The 15385-nt window shown below is 41.1% G+C and overlaps 1 long non-coding RNA gene across 1 annotated transcript in view; it reads left to right on the top strand.

Annotated features, from left to right (window-relative positions):
- Positions 1-2268: 2268 nt before the first annotated feature.
- Positions 2269-15385, top strand: part of LOC137622971 (uncharacterized) — a 36644-nt gene continuing 23527 nt past the window's right edge. Inside the window, exon 1 of the long non-coding RNA XR_011040536.1 lies at positions 2269-2421. This is a non-coding gene — a long non-coding RNA (uncharacterized lncRNA). The remainder of the gene's footprint in view (positions 2422-15385) is intronic.

Below are 15385 nucleotides of genomic sequence, written 5' to 3'. Positions count from 1 at the left end.
GTAATGAAATTAAAATAGATGATTCATATATATACCATTGTATTTACCTATCTTAGTACAGCACATGAATACTGGCATGAAACAAATACTGTCGACTTTGCCGCTTTAATATTCCTACACATTAAGGAATATAATAGGAGGAGTCAGTGGATTCTTGTTGTATTTGGTTACTTTTAACATAGTTGAGGTCTTGAACTGAATTAGTGCATATCTTCAGCAATAATCTGTAGATTTTGCAGGTTTTGAGAGTAAAATATGAGAATCTAAGGCGTAAAAAATACCTTAAGAAATTATATTAAAATGCGGCCAAAGCCATGTAAGTTTTATTTAATGAATACAGATGTATTCAAAAATTATTTAGCTGTTTGACCACCTAATATTTTTGATAATTGTCTGATCATTAAACTTGACCCAACACTTTTTTTTAACTTGAATCCTCTTTCTACCACTATTTATGTAAAATTTTACTATTTTTCTGTGTTACAAAAAAATAGCACTTATATTTGTTTCTCATAATTAATTATCGAAAAAAAGATAAAATTATTAAAATGTTAAAAAGGGCAAAACCATTTTAAATCACACAATTTTGATGATAAACTTTCACCTCGTAAGTTCGTAACTCGTGAGGAAATGGCGGAATATCAAGTGCTCGGAGAGCCCAAAAGTCTTTACGATCACATTATTAAACAACAAATGAGTCTTAGTGGATAATGATATGATAGGAACGGGTCAGCTGACAAGAGAAGAAGTTAGGGAGGAAGTTAAGGCGGGAGATGATAGAAATAAGGGAAAAGGAGAAAAAGAAAAACAATATAGTAATTTTCAACATAAAAGAAAGTACAAAAGTTGATAGTGATGAAAAACTGAAAGATGATTTTGATATTATTATGTGGAAGTTTGATTAATTTGATTTTGCCAGGAATTTACCGTTTTAAAAGGGTATGTGAAGTATATATATATATATATATATATATATATATATATATATATATATATATATATATATATATATATATATATATATATATATATATATATATATATATATATATATACAGTCGAGTTTGGTATCAGTATAAGCCTTGATGAAAATCTTTCATAATTCCATTGCCTCTGTAACTATATTCCGTATATAAGCGACGCCTTTTATGTATTGCCAAAGTAAACGAGGAGCGTTCTAAGATTTTTTTTATATCCTAAATACAAAATTTGAAAAAAATAGATATATTTATATTTTGAAATTGATTATATTTTTTATTAAATAATAATTTGGTTAAAACCATATTTCTAAATAAAGTTTTGACGGAAAAAATAATAGTTTCCCTATAAACTTTGGCCATTATTTTGAATTCTTTTAGGTTAATTATATTATATATTTGGCTATTAATAGAGGCTAAACATGCTACCATTATGTATTTATATGCTATAAAATGTTGCAAATTTATAAAAGAATTGTATGAACAGAATAGGGGAATACTGTGAACATGTTGATATCAGGTTCAAAGTCGTAAAAATAAACTAAAAGAAATTTCTGAGCAGACTAAAGACATTTTCAAATTTAGCAGCAATTTCCCAGTCAGGAAAACCAACACTAAGATTTGGTAAAAATAAATAAATTGTATTCAAACCCTTTCTTTGATGTTATATAAAAGAAAAAGATTTATTCATCTTAAAATATGTTATAATTACATCCTAGTATATTGTATTCTTTCATTTATTCAGTTTGTTAGAAGTTATTCTGTAGCTTGTGGTAATTTTGGTTCTCTTTCACTGTGTAGACCCCGTAGTTTTTGTTATTGCCAAAATAGATATTCCAGCGCTCTTTTAAAATATCTATCATATTAAAGTTTAGTAATATTTTTCCATTAAAAACAAATAATTATAGTTATTTTTTTTATATTTAAGTATTGTTAATGCTTTATTATCTATATTACAATATTTTTGGAAAATTAACAAAAGTTTTTCATTATCATAGTTTAAGTGTCTCTTGTTTCCAATATTTACAAATAGATGGCCTTAACCTGCACTATTAGCCTAAAAATAAAAATTTAAATTTGTAAAATTTTCTCCAAAACATAATTTGAAACACAATATGTCCTATCATAATTGATTCTATTACACATGTATATGTTTCTTTTATTGATATAAGGATTTTTTATAGTTCAAATAAAGACGAATTAAGCATTTATACGTTTTGGCATTCTCATTTTCTTTGGTGAGTTCAATTTCCCAGTTTCTTAAAACAAGACCCTGTGTCAAGTGTCATTGTTTACATTACATTCCGCCATTATTTTTGGTTTGGTTAACATTCTCTAACAAAGGGTTAGTGATATGTCTCATGAAAACTCTACGAAGTCACGTTTTATCACTAATTAAGGACGAAATATATTTAAATGTTCTTGTGTCTGCAATGAACTTGTGGTGAGAATAATTTTGTTTTAGTTAATTAAGTTTAAATATGTCTACTGGGAGTAGAATGGCAGGCCATTGGCTGTATTGACAGTTTGGTAATCTGTGTTAGGACGAGTGTTCTATGTAGGGCCTAGACCTGAAGTACTTGGTAAAGTATATGATTTAACCTTTCCATATTTGATATAACTCTGTCTAAGGGTATCATAGTGCCTTTAATACAGATCATATGATACTTTGTCTTTGCCAGTATTTCAGTGTTTTTAGCATTCTAGATAGGCTACCTACGTTTGATACCTTAAATTTACTTTGGTTCCCCAGCACCAACTTTACTTTAGTCCCTATCTCCAACATTAGCCAACTTTAGTTTCTGTCTCAAATTTTACATTTGTTCCGGCCATAATATGACTTCAGCTGTTGGCTCGTGGTGTATGTATGATAGCGGCCACCTTTATGAATGATGACGGCTGACTAAGAATATGGAAGTGTAAGGGTGATCGTAGTGGGCGTTAGACCCCCTGTTTAGGTAAATAGGTATGGACATGGCTTGTAGGTAAGATTAGGGGTGGGAAAGTTTAGGTTAGTTAGTGTCCTAGATTAGTTTAAGGAAATTATTGGATTGTTGCTATTGGTGAAGCATTCTTGATAAGGACAGCATTCAAGGTTAGATCATGTGAAACATGATACAGTATTTCGGTGTTTTGTAGTGACACCACACGGGTAGATACTCACAGGTTAGTCTGCCATTGTTTTAAGTTTATGTTTGGCATAATGAACAATTAAAAGTTCTTGGGTTGCCAATTTGCATTCTATGGTTATTGGTACTGTAGATTGATAAAATTATAGTTTCAACTAGGAATGGATTCTGGATCTAGAATTAAATTATATATACCTTATATGTAGCCTCCTGGCTAGTACAGTGGTAGTATGTTTGCCAAGCATTCACGTGGTGGCAGATCGATCCCCGCCTGGGAGATTGGGTTTAAACTGTTTACTGGGGAGGTCGCTGCTGTGTTCAGGCACCACAAAGGCTGGGCCTGCCCAGCTAATGTTCTGATGTGCATCTATTCTGATGAAACGAACTAAAACCAGACAATTTTAACCTTAATATAGTGGTGTGTTTCGAAGGAATTTACAGGATACCTGAAAACTTGAAATCAATCAATCAATCAATCAAAGGAATTTGACTAGAGTTCTGTCACAAATAAGTTATTTTAGCTACAGCATATTGACCCCCCTTTAAAGAGCAGCAATAATGAGGGGTCACATTGAGAAATTTTGGTTTTTGGGTAAGGAAATGCCAGCAATGACTCGTTTGGATCAATGATTAGAAAAAATACTTGTATGGTTCACAACCCTTTGTATCTTGTCATCACAGTTTTAGAGTTTGGTTTTTTATCAAAGTATAGTAGTTGCTTAGATGTTTTCTGCATAATCTTGGTAATGGTTAGGAATCTTGTCAACTTGTAGCAGAAAGCTGTTTTAAGACTAGGAACAATAAGTGAAATATAGACTTCCTCAATGTTCATATACTGTACTGTATTGTGGTTTGAGTAAGGTCATTGAAGGTTTCCCATGCCATCTGACTTGGGATGGCTCTGTCAAGACTGTAAGTTTAGGCCCTTAACTAAGCCACCATCCTCTTATGAAAGATTTCACATGTGGTACATTAGATATTGTCATTGCTACACTGGACTGACTTGAGTTTATTGGTTAGTATATTTCCTAATAGTGAAATCCACACTTACTTTACCACAGCTCCCTAATCATTTTAGTGGTCCGTGGAAGCAAGTTTAGTATAGTATTTTCATTATAGGTTGAGCAAGTTGTCATGCAGTAATAGTGATACAGACCTGGAGTAAAAATAAAAAAGTAGTTGTAGTAATGAATGCCAAATTTTCATTACCAAAATAAAATTCTTTGAAAAGTCACCTAAAATCAAAACACACGCAACTAGGACAGTACTAGAGGGTTATGAACAATGTATATAGTTTTTCCATTTCATTTTTTTTTTTTTTTTTTTTTGCGAGTTGAAAGTGAAATTGACGCAAAGTGTGGTATTCGCTCCGTCAAAACCTTAATGCTGCTTGCCTATCGTCATAATGATGGTGACGAGGTGACACTCAAGTACGCTAAACATGAGATTGACCGTGGTCATAGATAAGAGCTTGGTCCATTTATTCAAATGTCTTTATTATTGAACAATGACCACGGTCAATCTGAAATGAACATAAAACATATTTAGAATAAATGATGAACAATGTATATAACCCAAATGAACATAAAACATATTGAGAATGAATGATGAACAATGTATATAACTCAATGTTTATAACCCTCTAAGTACAGCTTGACACAGCTGTGCATGTACTTTGATCCCATGTGCATCTTGTTAGATTTGTAGGTCGAAAACTAAGGGTCCTCTTGGGTGTACTGTAGTTAGGGATTTGGAGGCTGGGTGTCTGAACCCTCATCTCCCTTACTCTGTAATACACTGGTGGTAATTAAAAAACTTTACTTTTATACTTTTATTTTCTGATTCTGCTTTATTGTAGGTCCCCCTTTCCTGGAGGCCCGGGGACATTTTCAGAAAGTGTCCCCTCTTTCCTCCCATGGCTACACCTCTGGGCCCTTTTTGGGTTCTGTGAAGTGTGGGCCATAGTTACAGCATATCCTGGTGTTATGTCAAACTTACAGGTATTAAAAGTAAATTTCTCATGCAGTGAAAACAGAGAACTGAAGGACCTGTTTTGTAAATGTGCTGGTATGGGGGTTAATCAAATTATAAGTATGTACGGTATTGATTTCAGTTGACTGATTGCATCGGACATCATTGTGTGGGTGAAGTTAAAAAGCAAGAAGTCTGGTGAATTAAGGAACTAGGAAAGATTCTTCTTATTGGTTACTGTAGTTGAGTTGTATTATGAAAATAAGCAAATTGAAGTATTAATACAAATGTAAACTTGCACTACTGTAAACCCCATTTGTTGGATACTGTATAAGTTGGAACTTGCTTAGTATTACCAGGATTGACAACTAATCAGGATTTTTTTAAATATTTAACTTAGCCGGTGAATATATAATAGCTGCAACTCTGTTGCTCGACAGACACATACAATAAAAACTCGCCAGCGATCGCTATACAGGTTGCGGGTGTGCCCACCAGCACCAACTGTCGGCCAGATACCACTCTCGATGTAAACAAAGACTCAATTTCTTCTCTGTCGACGTGTCGACAAGACGTACTTTTACTCGCTGTAGAACCTGGAGTTTTTAAATATTTAACTTAGCCGGTGAATATATAATAGCCGCAACTCTGTTGCTCGACAGACACATACAATAAAAACTCGCCAGCGATCGCTATACAGGTTGCGGGTGTGCCCACCAGCGCCAACTGTCGGCCAGATACCACTCTCGATGTAAACAAAGACTCAATTTCTTCTCTGTCGACGTGTCGACAAGACGTACTTTTACTCGCTGTAGAACCTGGAGTTTTTCCCATCATATTTGGTGAAGTACTTCAATTTGGTTTGAGCTTTCGCAGTGCAGGTGTTTTATCTTCATCTTAAATCTTGAACTAGTTTTGGATAGATTTAATTTTTTGATGACAAAGAGAGTATGGACTTTCTTTGACTTTTAAATGGCCGACCCTTCCCTTAGACGGAAGTGTGTTTAGGCTTTTAACAATTATCTTATCACGTTATAAATTAATTATAGATTTTCCTCTATATATTTTATATCTCACCGCCTTTATTAGGCCTCTTCGATTAACTTTCCATTTATAATAAACATAAAAATAAATTTTAATGATTTGTTTATATGCGACCTTCCTGAGAGTAGGCAGTCCTAACTTGGAAACTGAAGTTAAACAACGTTGAGCCCTTTCAATCGTAAATAGCTTTTAAAGAGCTAATGATTTAAAACTTTTTAAATGAATATTTTTTAATAGATATTTTATGAAAGATTTTCTTTGAATAGTCTTCGTACTGTTTCAAAGATGAACTAACGTTTAGTTTATTTATGCTACGCAGTTTGCGCTCTATCGTTACGATAGAGAGAGAGAGTATCACGGTTTCACTTTGCAGAAAGAGTAAATCGATTCTGACGTTTTGTTCATTCTTCTTTCAAAGCGTAAATGTTTTAAATTATATTTTAAAGGAACTTTTTAATTGAAAAACCTTTCAGTTTTTTTCCTTTGGTCAAATAACATGTTTTTTTGACGAAACGTAAGTGGGCTCTTCTCTTAGGTGCGTAATCAAGAGAGAGAGAGAGAGAGAGAGAGAGAGAGATAGAGACGGAGGGAGAGAGAGGGGAGAAAACGTTCCGTTCAAGCGGGTAACGTTGTTCTCGAGTTACTCTCGTCCCTAGTCTCTGTACGGGGAGAAAGGATAAAACGTTTTTAGTTTTTTATTCTCGTCCCCAGGCAATGTACGGTGAGAGATTGAAAACGTAGTTTTGAATGAACTAGTGTTTAGTCTCTTCCCCATCCACTGAATTTTTTATCTTAAAATATGTTTACTGTTTTTTGCTGGTATTAATGTGCTTGCATTATACGACTGATTTCGCTATTACTACCTTTTGATGAGGTTAGAATTGCGTGCTTCAGGTAGAAATCAGTAAAAGTTTCGATTTCAGTGAAATAAGTGCTAAACAGAAAATCGTAGTGATAAAGTGATATTGCGCAAAGTGTTATCAGTGTTGCGACCGAGGGTTCGTCTGTTCATGCCTGTCGTTCGCCTAGTCCGGGACCTCTTGCAAGCTCCCAAGCCCAGGGGAGAAGTAATGTCGTACGACTTATGGGGTCGAGAGGCCTTGATCAGCGAACAGACGTTCCCTCTATGGTATCGGGTGTATCTTACCAAGATCACCCCTACCATAAGGCGAGAGAGACGTTTTTCTCCTCGTCATCCGAAGGCTTTTCGCATAAGAAACCTGAAACAAGGTTTCGAGGCCCTTAAGCGAAAGTCAGTCCTTTCAGGACAGGTCCAGCGTCCTGGTTGTAGCCATTAGGACAGCTCTGACCCTATGCAGTCATCGGAAGACTGCTCGCCGCCTAACAAAAGCGTAACACAGACTCCGAGAGTCTTTTTGTTGGCAAGGTTTTGCGGTCACAGACGTTACCCTCGTCTCTTACCGCAACCTTTTCCGTTGATCCTAAATGGGTTGTACGGAAAGACATGCAGAATAAGCTTGCCTCCCTTATGGAAGACTATTCTGCCGATTAGTCCGTTGAGCCTAGCCGTTTATCTCATCGAGATCCTGGCTTTCAGCCACCCTAACGTTCCTTTGTGCGTCCTGTTGACGTTGGCGTAGCTAAGTCACGTCAGTCAGGTTGTTTAGAACCACACTCGATGCGGTCTCGTGTGGATTTTCAGCCACATTTGGACGTTAGGCCACTTGCTGATGCTCCTGTTGACATTCAGGACGTTCGCTAACAATCGGAGTTGACTTGTTTTGATGCTGTGCGTCAACCTCCACATTCTAGAGTTGTTTTGACTGCTCAGTCTAGGCGGTCAAAGCAGTCTCGAGTGGACGCTGTGCGTCCTCACGCACCTGTTGTTGTTGACAGTTCACAGACTGTCAAGCAGTTACATGACGTTGCGTCCTGGTCTCTCGCACCTGTTGTTGTTGACAGTTCACAGACTGTCAAGCAGTTACATGACGTTGTGTCCTGGTCTCTCGCACCTGTTGTTGTTGACAGTTCACAGACTGTCAAGCAGTTACATGACGTTGCGTCCTGGTCCGCTACTAATGCACCAGTGCGTGTGGACTCTGCTTGTAAAGCATTGCCACCACGGTAGGTCTCTCCCTTGCTTGAGACTCGGCTTTTATCGGACAAGGTTCCTTTAGATGAGGAAGTTGCTGTTCCCCCTCCTACTGATATTCCCTTGAGGACTCTGTCAGACGGAGAGGAACCTAAAGCTGCTTAGCCCTCTATGGACTTTAAATAAATCATGCTGATTTTTAAGGATCTTTGTCCGGATCTTTTTGTAACTGCTGCTCCTCGTTCGCCTAAACGTCAGAGCTTACACTAGGCCTAGCTACTTCGAAGCCGTTTGTTTTATAAGCTAGTGCTCTCTCGCTCTCCTAGAGAGCTTTACGTTTGCTAGGCGACTGGTTTATCACCAGGAGGAGTTTGGGGGATACAGCCTTTGCTTTCCCTTCTTTTAAACTGGCTTATAGAGCGAGAGTCTGATATGACACGAGAGAAGTTCTCGGCTTGAGAGTTCCTGCCTCTGCCCAGATAGACTTCTAAAATGTCGTAGACTCTCCCTGGCGCCTGGCCATGAGACGCTCCTAGATTTTACAGGTCAACTTCACAGCTGTTTTCGAGCCTTTGAAGTTTTGCTGTACAATTATGTCATGCATAAACAAGGCTTTCAGGGATGGCTCCAATGATCTGACAGCCACGTTCTCTGCAGGGACAAGTCCCTCAGGGATGGCTCCATGATTTGGCAGCCATGTTCACTGCAGGAGTACATAAGAGGCAAGTGCGCTCAATGTATTCATTGTCAAGACAAACTTCACGATGAAGTCTACCAGGCTGTCTTGACAGCATTTATGGAAGGCGACTGGATGGTCTCTCTCGACCTTCAGGAGGCATACTTCCACATTCCTATACACCCAGATTCCCAACCGTTTCTGAGGTTTGTTTACAGGAATGTGGGGTACCAGTTTCGAGCTATCGGAGATCAGAGCCTCCCTGTACTTGGACGACTGGCTTCTCAGAGCCTCTTCCAGTCATCGCTGTCTGAAGGATCTCAATTGGACTCTAGATCTGACCAAGGAATTGGGACTCCTAGTCAATTTGGAAAAGTCACAGCTGGTCCCATCCCAAACTATTCTGTATTTAGGGATGGAGATTCACAGTCAAGTTTTTCGGGCTTTTCCGTCGCCCCCAGAATAGATCAAGCCCTGCTCTCCATCCAGAAGATGCTGAAGAAAGAACGCTGCTCAGTCAGGCTGTGGATGAGTCTGGTAGGGACGCTGTCATCCCTGGAGCAATTTGTCTCGCTAGGAAGGCTACACCTCCGTCCTCTTCAATTCCATCTGGCTTTTCACTGGAAAAAGGACAAGACGCTAGAGGCGGTCTCGATCCCGATTTCCGAAAAGATAAAGTCTTGTCTGACTTGGTGGAAGGACAATATCAGCCTACGAGAGGGTCTTCCCCTGGCAGTTCAGATACCCAACCACGTTCTCTTCTCGGACGCATCGGACTTGGGCTGGGGCGCGACGCTGGACGGTCGGGAATGCTCAGGTCTGTGGAACTCGAGTCAGAGGAGCATGCATATCAACAGCAAGGAGCTTTTGGCGGTTCATCTGGCCTTGATAAGCTTCGAGAATCTCCTTCGAGGCAAGGTGGTGGAGGTAAACTCGGACAACACCACGGCCTTGGCGTACATTTCCAAACAGGGAGGTACCCACTCACTGACTTTGTACGAGATCGCAAGGGACCTGCTCATCTGGTCAAAAGATCGAGGCATCTCCCTAGTAACGAGGTTCATCCAGGGCGACTTGAACGTCCTAGCAGATTGTCTCAGTCGGAAAGGTCAAGTAATTCCAACCGAATGGACTCTCCACAAGGATGTGTGCAAGAGACTTTGGACGACTTGGGGTCAACCCACCATAGATCTCTTTGCAACCTCGCTGACCAAGAGGCTTCCAATCTATTGCTCTCCAGTCCCGGACCCAGCAGCAATACATATAGATGCCTTCCTCCTAGATTGGTCACATCTAGATCTTTACGCATTCCCACCATTCAAGATTGTCAACAAGGTACTGCAGAAATTCGCCTCTCACGAAGGGACAAGGTTGACGTTAGTTGCTCCCCTCTGGCCCGCGAGAGAATGGTTCACCGAGGTACTTCGATGGCTAGTAGACGTTCCCAGAAGTCTTCCTCTAAGAGTAGACCTTCTACGTCAACCACACGTAAAGAAGGAACACCAAAGCCTCCACGCTCTTCGTCTGACTGCCTTCAGACTATCGAAAGACTCTCGAGAGCTAGAGGCTTTTTGAAGGAGGCAGCCAGTGCGATTGCTAGAGCAAGGAGAGCGTCTACCATTAGAGTCTACCAATCGAAGTGGGAAGTCTTCCGAGACTGGTGCAAGTCAGTTTCCGTATCCTCGACCAGTACCTCTGTAGCCCAAATAGCTGATTTTCTCTTATATCTGAGAAAAGTACGATCCCTTTCAGCTCCTACTATCAAGGGCTACAGAAGCATGTTGGCCTCGGTCTTCCGGCATAGAGGCTTAGATCTTTCCAACAATAAAGATCTGCAAGACCTCCTTAAGTCTTTCGAGACCTCTAAGGAGCGTCGTTTGGCTACTCCTGGGTGGAATTTAGACGTGGTCCTAAGATTCCTCATGTCAGACAGGTTTGAGCCTTTACAGTCAGCCTCCCTGAAAGATCTCACTCTTAAGACTCTTTTCCTGGTATGCTTAGCCTCGGCTAAAAGAGTCGGTGAGCTTCATGCCTTCAGCAAGAACATCGGGTTTTCGTCAGAAAAAGCTACTTGTTCTCTGCAACTTGGTTTCCTAGCCAAAAATGAGCTACCTTCTCGTCCTTGGCCTAAATCTTTCGATATTCCTAGCTTATCGGAGATCGTAGGCAATGAACTAGAAAGAGTCTTATGCCCTGTTAGAGCTCTTAAGTTCTACTTAGCTCGTACTAAACCTTTACGAGGCCAATCTGAAACGTTATGGTGTTCGGTTAAGAAACCATCCTTGCCTATGTCAAAGAATGCTTTGTCATATTTTATCAGATTGTTAATACGAGAAGCTCATTCACACTTGAGTGAGGAAGACCGATCTTTGCTTAAGGTTAAGACGCACGAGGTTAGAGCTGTAGCAACTTTCGTGGCCTTTAAGCAAAATAGATCTCTGCAAAGTATCATGGACGCAACCTATTGGAGAAGCAAGTCAGTGTTCGCGTCATTTTACTTGAAAGATGTCCAGTCTCTTTACGAGAACTGCTACACACTGGGACCATTCGTAGCAGCGAGTGCAGTAGTGGGTGAGGGCTCAACCACTACAATTCCCTAATTCCATACCCTTTTAATCTGTCTCTTGAAATGTTTTAATGTTGTTTTTATGGGTTGTCCGGAAGGCTAAGAAGCCTTTCGCATCCTGGTTGATTTGGCGGGTGGTCAAAGTCATTTCTTGAGAGCGCCCAGATTAGGGGTTTGATGAGGTCCTGTTGTATGGGTTGCAGCCCTTGATACTTCAGCTCCTGGGGGTCTGTCAGCATCCTAAGAGGATCGCTGGGCTCCGTAAGGAAGACGTACTTACAAGGCAGAGTAATCGTCTAAGTCGACTTCCTTACCAGGTACCTTTTTATTTTGGTTTTGTTATATTGATAACTGCCAAAATGAAATAAAAAACTCTTAGCTTATACGATGTAAACATATTTAACTCTGGTCTCTACCCACCTCCTTGGTGTGAATCAGCTATTATATATTCACCAGCTAAGTTAAATATTTAAAAATGATATTTTAATTATATAATAAGTTTTTGAATATACTTACCCGGTGAATATATAAATTAAACGACCCTCCCTTCCTCCCCAATAGAGACGCAGTGGGATGAGAAGAAATTGAGTCTTTGTTTACATCGAGAGTGGTATCTGGCCGACAGTTGGCGCTGGTGGGCACACCCGCAACCTGTATAGCGATCGCTGGCGAGTTTTTATTGTATGTGTCTGTCGAGCAACAGAGTTGCAGCTATTATATATTCACCGGGTAAGTATATTCAAAAATTTATTTTATAATTAAAATATCATTTTTCCCATCATATTTGGTGAAGTACTTTAATTTGGTTTGAGCTTTCGCAGTGCAGGTGTTTTATCTTCATCTTAAATCTTGAACTAGTTATGGATAGATTTAATTTTTTGATGACAAAGAGAGTATGGACTTTCTTTGACTTTTAAATGGCCGACCCTTCCCTTAGACGGAAGTGTGTTTAGGCTTTTAACAATTATCTTATCACGTTATAAATTAATTATAGATTTTCCTCTATATATTTTATATCTCACCGCCTTTATTAGGCCTCTTCGATTAACTTTCCATTTATAATAAACATAAAAATAAATTTTAATGATTTGTTTATATGCGACCTTCCTGAGAGTAGGCGGTCCTAACTTGGAAACTGAAGTTAAACAACGTTGAGCCCTTTCAATCGTAAATAGCTTTTAAAGAGCTAATGATTTAAAACTTTTTAAATGAATATTTTTTAATAGATATTTTATGAAAGATTTTCTTTGAATAGTCTTCGTACTGTTTCAAAGATGAACTAACGTTTAGTTTATTTATGCTACGCAGTTTGCGCTCTATCGTTACGATAGAGAGAGAGATCATCACGGTTTCACTTTGCAGAAAGAGTAAATCGATTCTGACGTTTTGTTCATTCTTCTTTCAAAGCGTAAATGTTTTAAATTATATTTGTTCCGTAACCGAAATACAAACCACGCTATTTACAAAGGGTTACCTTTTAGCGTAGCTGAAATGGCGAGCCATTAGAATTTAACGAGGGTGTATTACCCCCGCGCTAGTTAGCGGGGGGGTAGGGGAGTGGTAGCTAGCTACCCCTCCTCCCCCTCACACACAGGTGAATACTCACTTTCACTTTTGGCTCGGACTGTGACAGACGTCTCTGTCTTGGTCCTCGCTTGGCAGCCATTGTCTGTTTTGTCTTTACTTAATCGCTTACTTTTCTTTTACTCAATATATATGTAAACATGTTTTCATGTTTGTATATATATTTGAGTATAGAAATAAGTAAGTTTCCTTTTCAGATGTGTGTGTGTAGTGTACGATATCTACGTGGAGGCCTCGGCAGTTAGGCCACCACGGCCTAATTTTATGGGTTGCGATCGAGTTTGACTTCGGTCTTTCTCTCTCTCTCTCTCTTGAGGTCGTTCACCCTTTTACTATGTTTTACTACGCCCTTGTAGCTTCCTTCCCGTGTGGGTGGGGTTGCTACGCCGTACATTTTGTCTCAATTAGTTTATGAATCTAATTGTAGTTGTTAATTTTTCAGCTTGTAGAACGATTCCTTTCGGGGTTTTCGTTTTTTTCTTTAGTGTTCATTCATTTTTAAATTACATAATTACATAGTTACATAATTATAATTGTTATAATTCTGTTTTGGTTACAGCTCTCCTTCCGCGAGTGTAAGTGGTTGTGAGGGCACGTGCCTGTTGTGTAATTCTTGTTCCTTTTCCTCGGGATTCCTCTTCGGAGCCTTCCCGGGGGAATGAATGTGTACTAATATTATTTGTTTTATTTTTTTACAGTTACCGATCTAGTTCGTTTCTGTAATATAGCAACGGTGTGAGCTGTCTGGTTGAGTCCTGGGGATTCGGCTGTTGCTGCCTCCCCCCTTGTATTGTCGTCAGGGGCGTGTCTCCTTTTACTGGTAGTACTCCCGTGTCGACGGACAGCTCTCCAGTTCATTTTAGAACAGTCAGGAGGCTTGCCTCCTTGGGCGGATAACTTTCCTTCCGAGGGAAGTTTTTTCCTGTCCAGGCTTGAGCTTTTCCTCTTTTGGGGGGTTCTTCTCTTGCCTTTTTTTCGTGCGACTATGCTCTTGGTGCTGAGCGGTCGCACCTGCAGTTTCGCTCAAGGGGCTGGGCAACTGCAGGAGCTCCTCTTCGGAGGATTGCCCCTTTTAGGTCACTGGCTGACCAGTCTCTTCCACGAAGTGTTTCTCTTTCGTTCGCGAGAGAGTACACTCATAGAGACTCCTCTTCGGAGGTTTCTTCTGTTGCTGTTGCTGTTGGCCTCCCTCGCCGTAAGGCCCTCCGTCCGCCTCGTCGTAAGGGCCTCTCATCTCCCTATAAGGGTGCTTGAGGCGCCTTTTTGAATCTCCGTTTGCAGCCTACAACTTCTTTTTCTCGATCTTCCGTCTTGGTGCAGATGGACAGCAGTCTAATCTCGTCTTCCGACGGGCAACGGTCTTCCCGACGGACAACGGTCTTCCCGACGGACAGCGGTCTTCCGACGGACATCAGTCTCCCGGCGGACAACGATCCCTTCGGGGCAAAGGGTTGCCCCCACGGGGGTTCTTCCCTTGCGTGTCTGGGTTTCCCTGCGCGCCCTTCTGTTCGTCAGCGCTCTCCTGTTCGTCAGCGCTTTCAAGATGATCTTCCCTGCGGTTCCTGTTACGTGCCCTGTGCGCCCACGTTCGCCCTCGCGATCTAGAACTTCGGTTCAGGTCGGGGTCAAGGACTCTTCTTCTTTGCGCAGGCTTCCACGCGTAGCCTTCTGCTCGTCAGCGATCATCAGCTCGTCAGCGATCATCAGCTCGCCAGCGATCGTCAGCTCGTCAGCGATCATCAGCTCGCCAGCGATCTCCGGATCGCCCACGTGTGTTACAGCTGGCACGCCAACGTTCTCCAACACTTCTGAAGGAACATGGTTCGCCAGCTACTAGCTCAACTGCGGATGCTGATCGCCATCGCGCGACCCTCAACTGCAGATGCTGATCGCCATCGCGCGACCCTCAACTGCGGATGCTGATCGCCATCGCGCGACCCTCAACTGCGGATGCTGATCGCCATCGCGCGACCCTCAACTGCGGATGCTGATCGTCATCGCGCGACCCTCAACTGCGGATGCTGATCGTCATCGCGCGACCCTCAACTGCGGATGCTGATCGTCATCGCGCGACCCTCAACTGCGGATGCTGATCGTCATCGCGCGACCCTCAACTGCGGATGCTGATCGCCATCGCGCGACCCTCAACTGCGGATGCTGATCGCCATCGCGCGACCCTCAACTGCGGATGCTGATCGCCATCGCGCGACCCTCAACTGCGGATGCTGATCGCCATCGCGCGACCCTCAACTGCGGATGCTGATCGCCATCGCACCCTTTCACGCGATCATTCACCTGCGCATGCTGCTCGCCATCGCACAACCCTGAACGATTGCCCGCTTACGCATGCTGCTCCTCATCGCACAACCCTGAACGATCGCCCTC

The sequence above is a fragment of the Palaemon carinicauda genome, chromosome 2 (assembly GCF_036898095.1).
Source record: "Palaemon carinicauda isolate YSFRI2023 chromosome 2, ASM3689809v2, whole genome shotgun sequence".
Lineage (NCBI taxonomy): Eukaryota > Metazoa > Arthropoda > Malacostraca > Decapoda > Palaemonidae > Palaemon > Palaemon carinicauda.
This window is presented reverse-complemented; position numbering and strand designations above follow the sequence as displayed.